Below are 14,283 nucleotides of genomic sequence, written 5' to 3'. Positions count from 1 at the left end.
GGTTTCGTATGATTAGATTATGCATACTGATAAACCACCTATGGCCATCTATAATAATATTTATTTGGGTTTTCTTTTCCGAGTCGGGTTAGCTCTTCTACTCGGCCGATTTTCATAATTTTGGCCTCAAACTAAAGGTATGAACGCACTACAGATTTGCAATCAAGAATAGGCATTCATTTTTATTGACGTATATTTCGAGTTATGCAAAACTCATAAACTAACTCGTTCATAAACTAACCTCATAGTTCATAGAATATTTGTATATTCAACCAGCTGTTAGTTATAACAAATTATATTGCACTAAAACAAACTAAAGATTTTATAGACTGTTGAAAAAATAAATTAGAACATCTATTATTTTAATTTTACTTTGTACTAGCTGTTTTGCTCGTTCTACGTACGGGAATCTTGTAGTAAGTTGAAACCTTATATTCAGAACAGGAGTTGGTTTGCATATATAGTGTGCATTTTTCCAGATATGCTAGCAAAACTATTACTGTATAGGAATACATATAATCCTTCGCAAATGGTACAATATCTGACAGTTTCAAAGCCAAAACGATTGCTTCGCAATTAAATGTCACCCGATCGTGTTAGTCCATATTTTATATCTAATGATAAAAGGAATTGCTTTATAGATCTATAGCCCTAAGGTAGACCTGTAATTGAAAGTTACTTTTCACACTGGTTAAAAGAAGTTAAAAAAACTACCTCAACCTCACTACTGCACACTTTATTCGGGTTGAAATTTTCAATAACAAAGGTGCTCTTGTCTTTTCCAAGAAACACTGAGAAATAAGGACATTAATGCGTTACCAACAGACATACACACACAATAGCAGTTAGGGGATTTGCTACGCTTTAACCAAAGCAAATTACAAACAAAATAATTATTTTAAAGTTTTGATAGTGTCATCAAATATTATGATAATCGTGTTTAGGCCTAATCAAACTGTAAAATTTGTGTAAATCCGTTGGTAAATATATAAATAAGTAAATAAATACACAGTCCACAAAAAATTTATTCGTTAACAACGCCAAGCTTTAAAAATTCATGATGGTTTGCTAAAAAATCTTTCAATAATGTTTTATCATTTCATAGCATAAACTAACATTTTGGAGTCCAGACAGAAAACGCAAAAATTATACAGTAGGACATCAATTAAATTTAATAAGAAATAAGGTGCAGCACTAACGATAACTATAGTTGTAAATAGTGATGTGTTTCTACATAAAAATGATTCTTACTGCTACCACCGGTTCTAAGGAAAAGTATCAGTACCATAAACCAACGTTTACATTTAAGAAAAGAACTATAGTACTTGCAACCAATTCAAACTGTCCTTCTAATCAAACTGTTTTATATAGGTTTTAATCCGTTGGCAAATAAATAAATACACAGGCCACAAAACATGTAACATGTAACGTTAACAACGTAAAGCTTTAAAACTCACTATGGTTTGCTAAAAAAAAACTTTCACTTGATGTGGTGCAGTACCGAAGTTATTAATCTCCCTTGGTTTTAAATGTCTTTTAAGTTTTCGAGAATCAAAGTTATTTCCCAATAATAGCATTAATTGTAAGCAACTTTCAATGTTAACATATTAATGACAGTTTGAAGAAACCACCTTTATCCAAACAAAGGTTTCTTATGTAAAATATTACGTAATCTCTCTCTAAACGATAATTGGTACATATATCTAGCAAATATTCGGAGGAAATGTGACAAAAAACGCACAAATCTGGGGTTTTGGACGTTTGTAGTTTTAGTTCCTAAGTAGGAAAAGTACCGATATCGTTGTCGAAATGTAAGTAGTAAAAACCAAAAGTTACACATTGGAAAACTGAGTTTAGCTACATCTGTAAGTTAAACCTCTGTTACGATCACAGCAAAATCAGAAAGATCTTCCACGATCACCCAGTCATCCACTGCAGCTGTGATTTTTTACTTTGCACTTACCACAACTGTCCTTGAAGCGCCGTCAATGAATGGAAACCTTTTTTGTAAGGCACAACGTTTTTAATCTCACTTGGTTTGGATGTGCTAACAAAACTTGATCGGAAATGGTTGCGGTATTTGTAAACAACTTTTACTGTAAACATATCAGTGACAGCTAGAAGTGAGAACTAATCCAAACAGCTGATCGTTATTTCATCAAATGTAATAGTAAACATTAGGAGAAAATTTGACAAAAATCTAACAAAATTGGGTTTTTGATAACACGTTATTTGGTGTTCAAAGAAGCGAGGCCAGGTTTTTATAGCCAAAGACACTCTCACCAATCCAGTAAATACAGACAAATGATTAGAACCTTGATCGGTACTCTAGTTTTCTGGGAGTGACCGCGTAAAATGACATTTTGGCGTTACAGACGCAACCACAGAATGGACGGACAAACAGATAAACAGACATACAGACAGAAATTGAGATAAGACTCGTTTCGGCTTTCTTAGCCTATGAAACGTAAAAATAACCAAAAACTGCATGATTCTAAGCAATGTACAGACAAAACTGTAATTTTATTTATATAGATATTTAAATTATCTCTCGTCCTCTAACCGATTAAATAAACGTATCAATTATTAAAGCATTACACATAGTATAGAAAGTCAACCCTACGTATGTCATTTCATTTTCATCCAAATGCTGAATTTGTGTCGAAAACGCTGATTGTTCAGCTGTTACGTTAAGCAAATTGTATTATACCAAAACCTAGAGTAGAATGATAGCGTCGGCTGCTGGACTTTTTAAAATTTTAAACTTAATTAAAAAAAACTGAAACCCTAAACTAAAATTGTGGCTTCGACATTCCCTAGTTCCCAAAATTGGCTTCTTTCAAATCTTTCTTTCAACGCAAAAATGATGAAAATCAGTCAAGTGGTTGATTCAGAATCGTGAAATAAAAAAAAATCTGTTACGTTTTAATATATAAGATAACGTACACATTTTTGTAATATTCCTGGAATTAGTTTGGGTTTTTATTACTCGATACTTAAATTATATAAATAGCCAAAGGCAAGACAACGTCTGCCGGCTTCAGCTAGTTTTTTGATAATCCTATCTCCTCTCTGGCATTATTTAATTCGAAAATGATTATTGCATTATAAAGTGATTTCATACGTTGTAGGCCCACTTATTATGTCTTACAGTATACCCCTTCAATCACCGTTAAAAGATTAAATACACCTATAAAGAGTTATTAAATTGTGAGTGAAAATAGAATGATAAGTATTTGTTATTTAATTAGAAGAAGATTTACCTAAAAATGGGGCCCATTGGCTTCCTTATGGGGCAAGAATAAGTGACCCAATGTCCCCAGTGTCAATAAGCAAACTTTTTTAATTAAAAGAAAACTGCTTTTCGTGGTGGGCCCTCCATAATAGTAGGCTATTTTTAGGACGCATTCATCCCTTAGCCACCTTCCTAAGATAAATAAATTATTACATATGAGATTATGAATTTCAAAATGGAAAAGAGTGTTTCTTCAGCGTGTAGATTCTTAATATAATAATAATACGACATATTCTATGGAATGACTACAACAATATTAATTAAGATTATTGATACCATTGCATCTCCTCTTGCTACTGTAGTCAACTATTGCTTAGCCACGGGTCCGCGGAATTGGCTAACTCTGGAACTCGCTAACCCCATGTTAAATGCCCTATCTTCAAATTTGGTCGATGAGAGGAACTCGCTAACTTGTTCGGTTTCGGAATTGGCTAACTCCGGAACCCGCTAACCCGCTCTAAAGCCGGGTTAGCGAATTCCGTCCTCGTACGGAAGTCGCTAACTCGGTCCCTCGGCGGAACTCGCTAACTCCCAATCAGAAGCCTCACGGGCCGTCCAATGGGAGCCAAGCACGAATATTTTTGGCCAGTGTTGCCGAAAGTGTACTACCTATATCGTATCGGTACCATAATGTCGTATCCTACGATTAATTAGGAGTAAGAACAACGTAGTCGATAAAATAAATATATTTGGAAGTATGTTTAACATTATTCTTATGGTTATTAGGGTGGAAAATGCATTATAGTCTTACCATAGACTAACCAACACAAGTAAACTTTACATCCCTTTGTAAACTTTGAAGCTCGTTTTTCGTGTCTAGTTCATGTCCGGTGACACTGATCGCTAGTGTCGACAAAATTGTGTTTCTATCATTTTATAGTTAACTTCATGATTTGTTCCTTAAGTAACATTAAATTACCTAAGACAAGCTGAGTCCGCTCTCCGTTGTCCGCTCTCCGCTGGCCGACTCCGCGCCTAGGAAAACCCAGCTTACTGTTTGGTTAGGGGACGTGTTATTAGTTGTGATTAGAACGTTTTATTTGGTTAAACGAGGTTTTAAATTACTGAAAACAAGAAACAATTGTAAACAAAACACGACCTCTAAAGACAGTGCACCGGACAGAACTAACAATACAACTGTCTTCAGATGATCCATAAGGATTAGAAATGTACTAATATAAGGGAGTATGTTTTATATGTGGGTTTCTTACTTAAATAGTAGCTTATTGGTATGAAAAAGATAAAAATGCACATTTAATTTGGATCTATTACATGTTATGAAATATCTATTTTCGTAGTCCGCCATTTGTTTCTTTTATTCGAATAAATACCATTTTGTGAACTTCTGCAAATAAAATTTTTGAGTTCATATTTTATATACTGGGCTTGTAGTAACCTTAAATCATAAATCATAATAAAATTTACACGTTAAACGTCATTGCAGAATTACATTGTAGTGGTTACGTATTTTTAAATAGAGCTATTGAATTTAAATAAATATTTATCAATACAGTATAAAGTGGTAGGCCTAATGTATTCATGGATTGCATTAAAAGTTGGTCTATGCATAAATACAACTTGTAAATTTCTTTTATCGTAGGCTATTAGTGTAGAACCCGGGACATCCTCTTAATTTTGTTGAATTAATATTAATTTTACGTCTTTCAGTAGGCTTACTTTTTAAAAGTCTGGAGTTTTTTTTCCAGGCTGGTTCTATCTTATCCAAAAACAAAGCTATTGTCTATTGTGTAGCTCAGTACTGGGGAACAGTGAACCGAGCAATGGCTTGCTATAGTTTATATCGTTTGTGAAAGCAATATAAAGGAAACCCAACACTAAAATCAGGAAAATCCGTCAATTAGTTTATTAAAAATCGTGAATTAAAATAACCCTGTCACGTTTTATTATATGAATATTATATCTTCTCCTATTTTTTACTAGTGGTGCTTAGGTGTACAATCTAAAAACTGTTTTAAAACATGTAACATTATTGCTAAAAAATTCAACACATTTTAGAATTAGGCAACTATTTACTAGTAGGCCTACAATGCTTTGGTTCAAACTATTAGGCCTAGATAATAACTTAGTCTATGTCATCATATGTGTACACGTAAGTTGGACGGGTCAAAGACGAACATTAAATTTAAAATCTATGAATTAATTATGAAAGTTACGATGGTTGATGACTGTATTAATTAATGGTTTTGGTTTATTACGACATTACAATTAAATCTGTTTTCCGTGTTTAAGAACTTGCGTGTATTTTAGCTTAATTTCGTAGAGGTTTAATTATTTATTACCAATTAAACTAAATTTTGAATATTTTTCATATTCTATTATTTTCTTTTATACTGATGGCATTTATATTTAAGATCGAAATCATAAACATTTAACTGGCCATTGTACAGTTTAATAAAAAACATTTTTTCATGATGTTTTAATTGTCTTTTAATTACTTTGGGCTAGTTATCTGTTAAAAGTGGAATTGATAACAAAAAACAATAACATTTACTGTATCTTTATAGACACTGACATTTTGAAATACGGCAGTGTACGATAATTTTGTCGTACAAGGTTGGCACCGCTCCGAGCAGTGGGCGCGGCCGGGTTAGCGACTTCCAGAGTTAGCGAATTCCGCCGCGAGACAAAATCGAGTTAGCGGGTTCCGGAGTTAGCCAATTCCTGACTGAGACGGTTAGCCAGTTCCAGAGTTAGCCAGTTCCGCCACACGACCGAGTTAGCGAGTTCCTGAGTTAGCCAATTCCTACGTCTCCCTGATCTCTATTCCCAGATGCCGCACTTCTAAAGTGAAGGACAGTTTCCCACTACTGGCTTGTAAGATGTTTAATAGACTGCCTGAGAACATTAAGAACCTGGAGCCGAAACTGTTCAAAAAGAAGTTAAAGTCGTGGTGTTGCCAACAGAGTTTTTATTCCTTGGAGGATTACTTCAAAGCCCAGTTAGTTTTTTAATATTTTTTATGCCGCCTGACACTCAAGTTAATTTATTTATTTATATGTTGAAGTATTTTTTATTTGTAAGTTTTATGATATTTGTATCATTACTGACGCGACCTATCCAGAAATGGTCATCGGTCAAGAGGATGGTAATTATGGTAATTATGGTATTATAATAACGAATAATATGACAGATTAAAGTGTTTTCCGTACGTAAATGTGAGTGAGTGTATGTATAATTGAAGTAACATAAATTATGGAAGCAGCCAGATTGGGTAAAATAAAATATGTAAAAACAACAATTCATTTAATTTAAATAACAACCCCTAATTATTCGGTCCACAATGGAATGACATGCCGGGCACGTTATCGGTACTCTTACTTGAGTACCATCTCCATTAATAGAGAATAACTGTTGAGAGACAAATGCCCTCAAACACCAAACACCTACTACAAAACACGGGGTGGCCACAGGGGGTGCAAAGCCTCGTGGGCTGCATAACACCGCAGAAGCGGAGCGGCGCGGCGGTTCGATGACCAGAGCGTCCAGTTTTGCGAGCAAGAGAACAAAGAGTTTGCGTTCCTTGAAACCCTAACAAAGACTGATGTGTTGGGGTGCGAGCTTTCTCTCGGCGGCAGGTAGCTGGTAGCTACAGCCGCGACAAGGGTCGCTGCAGTTGTAGCTAAATAATATCATCGACGCATTTACGGTGGTGGATAGATATTGTTAAAATAAAAATGAATTATAATAATTATCATAGTTCAATGTCCTAATTAAGAGCTTAATTGTTACGCAAAAACCTTATATCAGACAAATGTGCTTTATGGACAGATTTCACGTTTAAGTCCCTACCACGTGCAACACTTGGTTTTTTTAGCAAATTTTCCTATAGGAAATCAATAGTTTCGTAGCAAACGTATTGACTGTTTACAATAATTAACATATGTTCTTCTTCTCACTTTTAGTTTCTGCCAACAGTGGTTGGAATTTCATAACAGTGTTTGTTTCCCATGTTAATCTTATGGAGAAATACGAAACTGTAAAGGACCTCTGGGCCTCACTCTCTAATTATTTCCCTAAGCAGAAGGTTTCCTGCACAACTTCACGTTACGCTCTTTCCAATGATACCAAAAACATGCCAATCGGTTCAGTAGTTTCGGAGGAGTAATTGTCACAAAAAACCTGCTTGCGTATTAAATAAGTAATAATAGATAGATATACTGTTATAGTGTCCCTGTTGCTGTTTTCTTTTTAGTATATCAATTCATCCAGGCTCTCTCTCTTTTTTCTATTGTAATATTTGCGCCAACCCAAATTCAAATCTTTATAATTAATACGCTACATTACACTTTGTCGGTTGAACTCCTCCGCCATTTCTTAACCGATTTTATCCATTGACGTCTCATTGGAAAGAGCACCGAGTAGATCTGCAAACTGGCCTTACATTTATGAAAAAGTCCCTTAAGCTCTGCCCCAGTGGCTTTAAAGGTTCCCATGTTTTCCTTATGAAGAACATAATTGTTTATATTTTGATCAGCTGTATAATTTAATTGCTGTTATTTATCTTTCAATTCAACGAAACGCATTGGGTTCATTTACTGATTTTGGCTGAATAGAAATGAAATAAATGTACTACTTTAATTTACAATTTAAATAATCGAAAAAGCCTTGGCAATTTGATATATTTTACCTCCTATATAATGAAGAACACCTACAGTATGAATATTCCCACAAAAAATGAACAAGGATGTTAGTCGAAGTGTTACTATTTTGTAGGAAACACGGACTTAACTTTATGATTATTGGCAAAGGAAAACAATCTAAGGCTGAATTAAACTGTTACGGCAAGGACATTAAATATATGTTTTATTAAAAGTCAAGAGATTTAAAATAATATGACTACATCCAAAAAACTTTAATAAAACTTTCATTGAAGGATTTGCATTATTCACATTTAAGGGAAACAAAAAACCATCTAAACAATATTAGGCCTTTCAATCCTGCATTTTTTCAGGTAAATTTATCCATTGAGTATACACGTATATAATTGAATATACGTGTACTCAATTATATAACATACGTTATAACAGTAACGAGCCAAATTATTCCCAATTGAAGCAAATACAATTGTGATAGAGAGGTTATGCAGAAAATCAGGCAGTTCTTAAGTAATGTAAACAAAATGTTATCGTTGTAAAAAAATTACAGAAATTTGTAAACGTACTGGCAACAATGGGTACCGGTAGTACCATGCAGACTACATTATCATTGACGAAGATCAACATGGACAACCTAATGCGGCTATAAGTGGGAAATATTTGTAGAATACACTAAAAAACTAGATCAGGTTTTGAAAAATTATAAAATATTTACAAGAAATGTTGATTATATGGAGTATGGAACTGTTAGGTACGTGATCTATGAGTTGAGTCTTTTAAACTCATCGGAAATTATGACTTTTATTAGGTTTTAAATAAGTTATTTGTTTTTAAACAACTACCGTACTTTACTTCTTCGCAATTGCTCGATTTCGAGCAACATGTACACTTGTAGTAAAATGTTTCATTTCAACCAAGTGTTTGTAGCAAACTGTTAAACTGTCAAACTTCCATTACTATCCAAACTATCCATTATTTCGTAAATTGCCCTTTAAGGTCATAATTCATTTCTAAAGCGAACTTTCCATATACCTACCTAATGTTAAAAATACCTTAGCTGTACTTATTTGTTTGTTATTCTTTCAATTTATTTCCTTATTAAAATAAGTGTGTTTTTTTTGTATTAGGTACTGTATTCTGTGTTAAAACATGTAGCACATGAAATGGTTGATATCACCTCATTTTTCAGGATTCTCTACGGAGAAAATTCGTTTGAGTAGGTTGGCGTATTCTCAAATCAAAGAAATAAAATGACTCGACTTAAATTACTTAACACAGGTTATCAGTAAGGCATATAAGGTTTTCTTAAGTTCTCGATTCTGGAAACACTTTGTTGCAGCATGTTACCTCGAATTGAAGCAGATCGTTTAGTATTCATTAGAAGTCATCAGTTAAAACTGAGAGAATAAATACCGGTAATGAAAGTGAGCCTTGACGACGCAAATAGAGATATTTAAAATTAGTTTCTAATAAGTTTTCAAACAACTCTAAGATGTAACTAAAACTATTTGAATTTAAGCTTAATGTTTTTCTTGGCGTTATGTTTCATATGCGGCTCATTGAGCCTCACGGGTTCTCTAGTACAATACAATAATTGAAAATATGATGTCATTTTGAGAAATTTTACAAAACTACAACATAGCAGCGCATAAATAAAATATTATTAAAAGCAACAAAGATTAACAATCCATTGATTAAATGAATGGAAAAGGCGTTCCTGTCATCCCACAATACAGCGGGGTTTGCAAAAGGTATACTAGTTTTTGCAGGCGTTGTTTCGTATGGTACTCAGCCATACATATACAATAAGTGCCGGCTATGTATAACAAGCTTTATTTTTACAATGATTTCCTTGTAAAATCAAATAACTCAATTGTTAATATAAGTGTAGTAAGAAGATTTGTTCACTCATCTATTATTACAATTAATACAATAATAGCATTCCCCAAAAATTGAAGTTGCCTTTTTTAAAATAAAACTTATTATGATATCTTCTGGCCAAAAGTTTAATTATCGTTCTGATTTTAAAATATTTATTTAACATTGCAAAGTTTAAAGTAAATTATTCACCTACTATAGGAGGGTTTCGAAAAGGGTAATTAACTTCAAAAAATACAAAAGGATTTTTTTATTCTAAGAAAATAAGCAGAAACCAGATTTATTTATCTTAGTAGCAAAAATGCTATACAAATATATAGCACGGGTTACTTTTGTATTAGTCTTACTCTTATCCCATTTAAATGCTATGATAAATATAGTATCAATAAACAAATGCATATTAGTTATGTAAAGGAGACTTTGTCCTGACCGCACCAGCCTAACAGATGCGTTGGCCACTGGCAACAAGGTCTACCGGCAGCAAACACGACTACATCCCCTTCACCCGTCACGGAACTGGTTCAGCTCGGACATTTCGCACCACCAATCGTAGGTCAGGTTGGTGGTTGTAGACCTTGTTGGCCGCGGACCTTGGCGCGTCCCCATTTATATTATCTCCAGACTGTTTATGCACTTTGTTAAAAGTACTACAAACACAATAAATAATAATTTCAAAAATGCGCAGCGGGTCACGAGTCCGCATAACACCCAACCTACCCACCTCACATGTCTAAATAAGAACTGAAGTAGTTCATAATCAACGCTCAGGTGAATTTATAAATGCCTCTACCTCTTTGTCCTTTTTATAAACTTACTCTTTGTCATGTTAGGTTTCTTCTTCTTCCCTATACAATCCTTTCAATTGTTCATGTTTGTCTGTTGGTCAGTCAATTCACAGCAGTAAAGCTATGGCGACAGCACTGAGCTATAATTCTAACTGGAGGTAGCACTGAATGTCAAAGATGCGTGTCGCCAGCCGCCATGTTTGCGTGAGTCTGGTGTCATAAGAAGCCATATTATTGCTATAACTATTATTATACTTGGCTTAAAATACCTACTTTGTATGGTCGCCATTTCAAAGAAAATTATTAAAGTATTAAAAGTATTCAAGTATGACAAAAATACTCACTGCTATACCAACCTAGTTATAAGAAGCCATGTCATTGCTATGATAAGAAAACTTACTGCTATACCAACCTAAGGCCGGGGCCACACGTGGCGGATCGTCCGCGCGGCTTATGATCGTACGATCATAAGCCGCGCGACGATGTCCCGGCCACACGGAGCGGATGAACCGCTTCCGGTTGAGGTTTCCCAGCCTACGTACTGAGATTCTAACATGGTTTAATTCACTCGTTCTCGTTGTAGTCATGGAAGAAACACGTGCATTAGAAGCGTATGGTGAGCTAGAGCCTAAGGCAAACCAAAATCATTGGGTCCATCATTTCATAACCGATAAACCATTTGTGTTCCAAACCTTTTAAAAGCACATGCGAAACCATAGTTCGGAGTCTTTTTTGTTACTATCGCATGTAGATAGCATCGTTTGACGAGCTACTTCAATTGCTTTGACCGCATATAACTAAGGAAGATATACTCATGAGAAATGTACAACATGAGAAATCCCACATTATCTTTAACAAGTTCTATCGATTTGTCTGTATCGAACATTTTACACCTATAAACAGAAATTCACAAGCACAAACTAAAAAAACCCACTACAAATGCTTGAAAATGAGCTCCAACCGCGCGGACAATCCGTATCGTCTGGCCACTCTCATAAGACTACATGTGTCATCCCCTCCAACGCGGCTTATGATCGCGCGGACAATCCGCGACATGGCGCGGACAATCCGCCCAGGCGGCTTAGGATCGCCCCGTGTGGCCACTCTCATTTGATTCAATGTGTTGTCGGACCACGCGGATCATCCGCGTGGTCCGTCCGCGCGGATGATCCGCGTCGTGTGGCCCCGGCCTAACAAAATCAGCGACACGCTTTTGACAGACTTCTGCCATGGCAGTGCTACCTCCAGTTATAATTTTAGCTCAGTGGGCGACAGAGACCAGCCGACAAGACGCATTACAGTAATAAAATTCAAAAAATCGTAGTAAATTCAGTTTTTGTGGCAGCAGAAAAATTTTTGCACCATTATTTTCAGGTAAAAATCTAGTTTCCAATGATATATAACTTACTATAGAACGCTTGGTCACCCCCATCTAAATAATTTCCCCATTTTCTTCAGCCTATGTCTGGCAGTTTTTACCTGAAGATCAATTTTCCTACCACTTATGAAAAGAGTTAACATTTCAGCACCAACAATGTGTGTGATCAATTAAATGCCTTAAAGCCTTGGTTTCTCTGAACCACGCTGCGTTATTGCGTGATCCGTGATTTGCGATATGCGGGAATCACGCGTGCGTGATAAAAAATGAGGGTGTTTTCTATGACACCATCCTCGCAGCGCGCGATTATATTTTCAGCCATGTTGGCCATGTACAACATAGATTTCAGATTTGTTGCCGTAGCTTTGCTGCTGGAGGAAGAAGATAATAAAGAAAATTTACCTGTATATTTAGTAAAAAAAGACTCTTTAGCATGGAGGAAGAAGGGTGTTTTAGAATTATAATTACCAGGCATTAAATTGAACAATGAAAGTAAGTTTCGGGAATTTGTTAGGCTTTCAAAACAGTTGTTTTGAGTATGAGTACTACGGTATTCCCTATATGGGAAATTCGCTAAAAACCTATTTCACCATTTTAAAAGTTGTGCTTGACACTATTAATTGTCCAACATTCTTCTTGATTCCATTGTTCTTGTAGTTCTTTTGGGTGAAACAATATTGTACTGAAAGCTTTTCATAAAACTTGGCAGTAAAAACCTTGGATTTCATAGTTACAGTTTCATTAACAACACAATTATCAGTCACCAACAGATGAACAGATGGGAATAACTACTGCGTGCCACGCAAAACGTCTGGGGTCCCAGACTTCAGTGCGTCGCGCAAAGGAATCACGCATTACTAAATTGGCGGGAATCACAGAGAATTGCGCACGTAAAGTCAGAGAAAACACCCCCGTAGCAATAGCTGCGACAGACTTTTGCGTGATTACGTCATCACGTATCCCGCAGTGACGCTGCGTGGTTCAAAGAAACCAAGCCTTAAGAGTGGAAAACATTAAGATAAGGGGTTGTGTGTAGGGCAGCAGGAAAGTGTGTTAACCCTCTTAAAAAGTGGTCTAAATCACTATATAGCCTCAGTGTTGGGGATCACCTATAGAGTGCAATTTTTTAATCAATAAATCAAGGAAATAAAATAATGTTTTCTAGATGAGTTTGGATGAAAACATATTGTTGAAAGCAGCACATGCCTAATTTCTGAGTGCTAAGAGGGAAGTATGGACAATTTAATTTGTACTCTATTTTCATCATAATCAATGATAATTCCAAATTTCTACAGCTACATTTCTTAGGTGATGAATTAGTAAAAGTTTACCCAAGTGAAGAGCAGGCAGAACAACTAGTTTTAAAACAATTCTTTAAAACTATTTATCCTCCTCCTATGTATTAAAAAAAAATAAATAAATAAATAATCTTCAGTCTTTATTTATGTGAATTTTTATTTAATTTTTGTTTGAATGAATGAAGGATGAAAAGAGGTGGATAACAATAAGACAACCAACACCAAACTCAATGATAAAAATGTTTATTTCACACATTTAATACAAATAAATGCACAAACAAAAACATTGAACTTATTACTAATAAAAAAATCTTATTTATGTCAAATAAAAATAATATTATGCACTTTAAAGAGCAGAGTGAAAAAATATGGAAACCATTCCTTTAAGTTAATGTATACCACACAAATATTTAAAGGCTGGTTTACAAAAGTTGAGTTTGAAGACTTAGCTCACCTCTTTAATTTATCATGAGTCGACGGACTTGTTAAGAAACTCCTGTTACAAAATGTCAAGTGAGAAAGGAGAATCATAATGTAATTAGAGAATTGGTAAAAGAAAGTTGTAGGTTGATAACTAAAAAGAAAAAAACAAAAAAACTTAGAGGGTGTCGATTTTATACCTGATCACCAGGATCACCTGAAAATAGATAAAACCCGTATCTATGAATTCTTTACTTTCTACGTGATAAACATAAGAGGTTATTTAACTGGTTCCCCTTTCGCTTGACATAATGTATTTTATACAGTAGAGTCCCGCAAACTCAGTGTAATTTGGACTGGAAGGGTGCTGAGTTTGTGAAATACGATCGGGAACTAGGGTTAACAATTAGAACAATAAAGTTTTTAAGCTTTTTAGTCGCATTTTTTATTTGTATTAGAAGTCAGTATTAAGTCATCAGATATAGCACAACAAATTCTTAGTACCAGTTGCGAATAATTTGACTTAAGCTGGCTTGAGTCCATGATTAACTCGGGACTCGAAAAATCACTAATTTTCTGAGCCAGGTGATTGCCGAGTTATCCAGACTGCCAG

This window comes from Macrosteles quadrilineatus, unplaced genomic scaffold (genome assembly GCF_028750875.1).
Source record: "Macrosteles quadrilineatus isolate MER2022 unplaced genomic scaffold, UCM_ALF_1.0 Scaffold_1__1_contigs__length_201487025, whole genome shotgun sequence".
NCBI classification, from domain to species: domain Eukaryota; kingdom Metazoa; phylum Arthropoda; class Insecta; order Hemiptera; family Cicadellidae; genus Macrosteles; species Macrosteles quadrilineatus.
The sequence above is the reverse complement of the archived record's forward strand: the minus strand, read 5'-3'. Positions refer to the sequence as shown.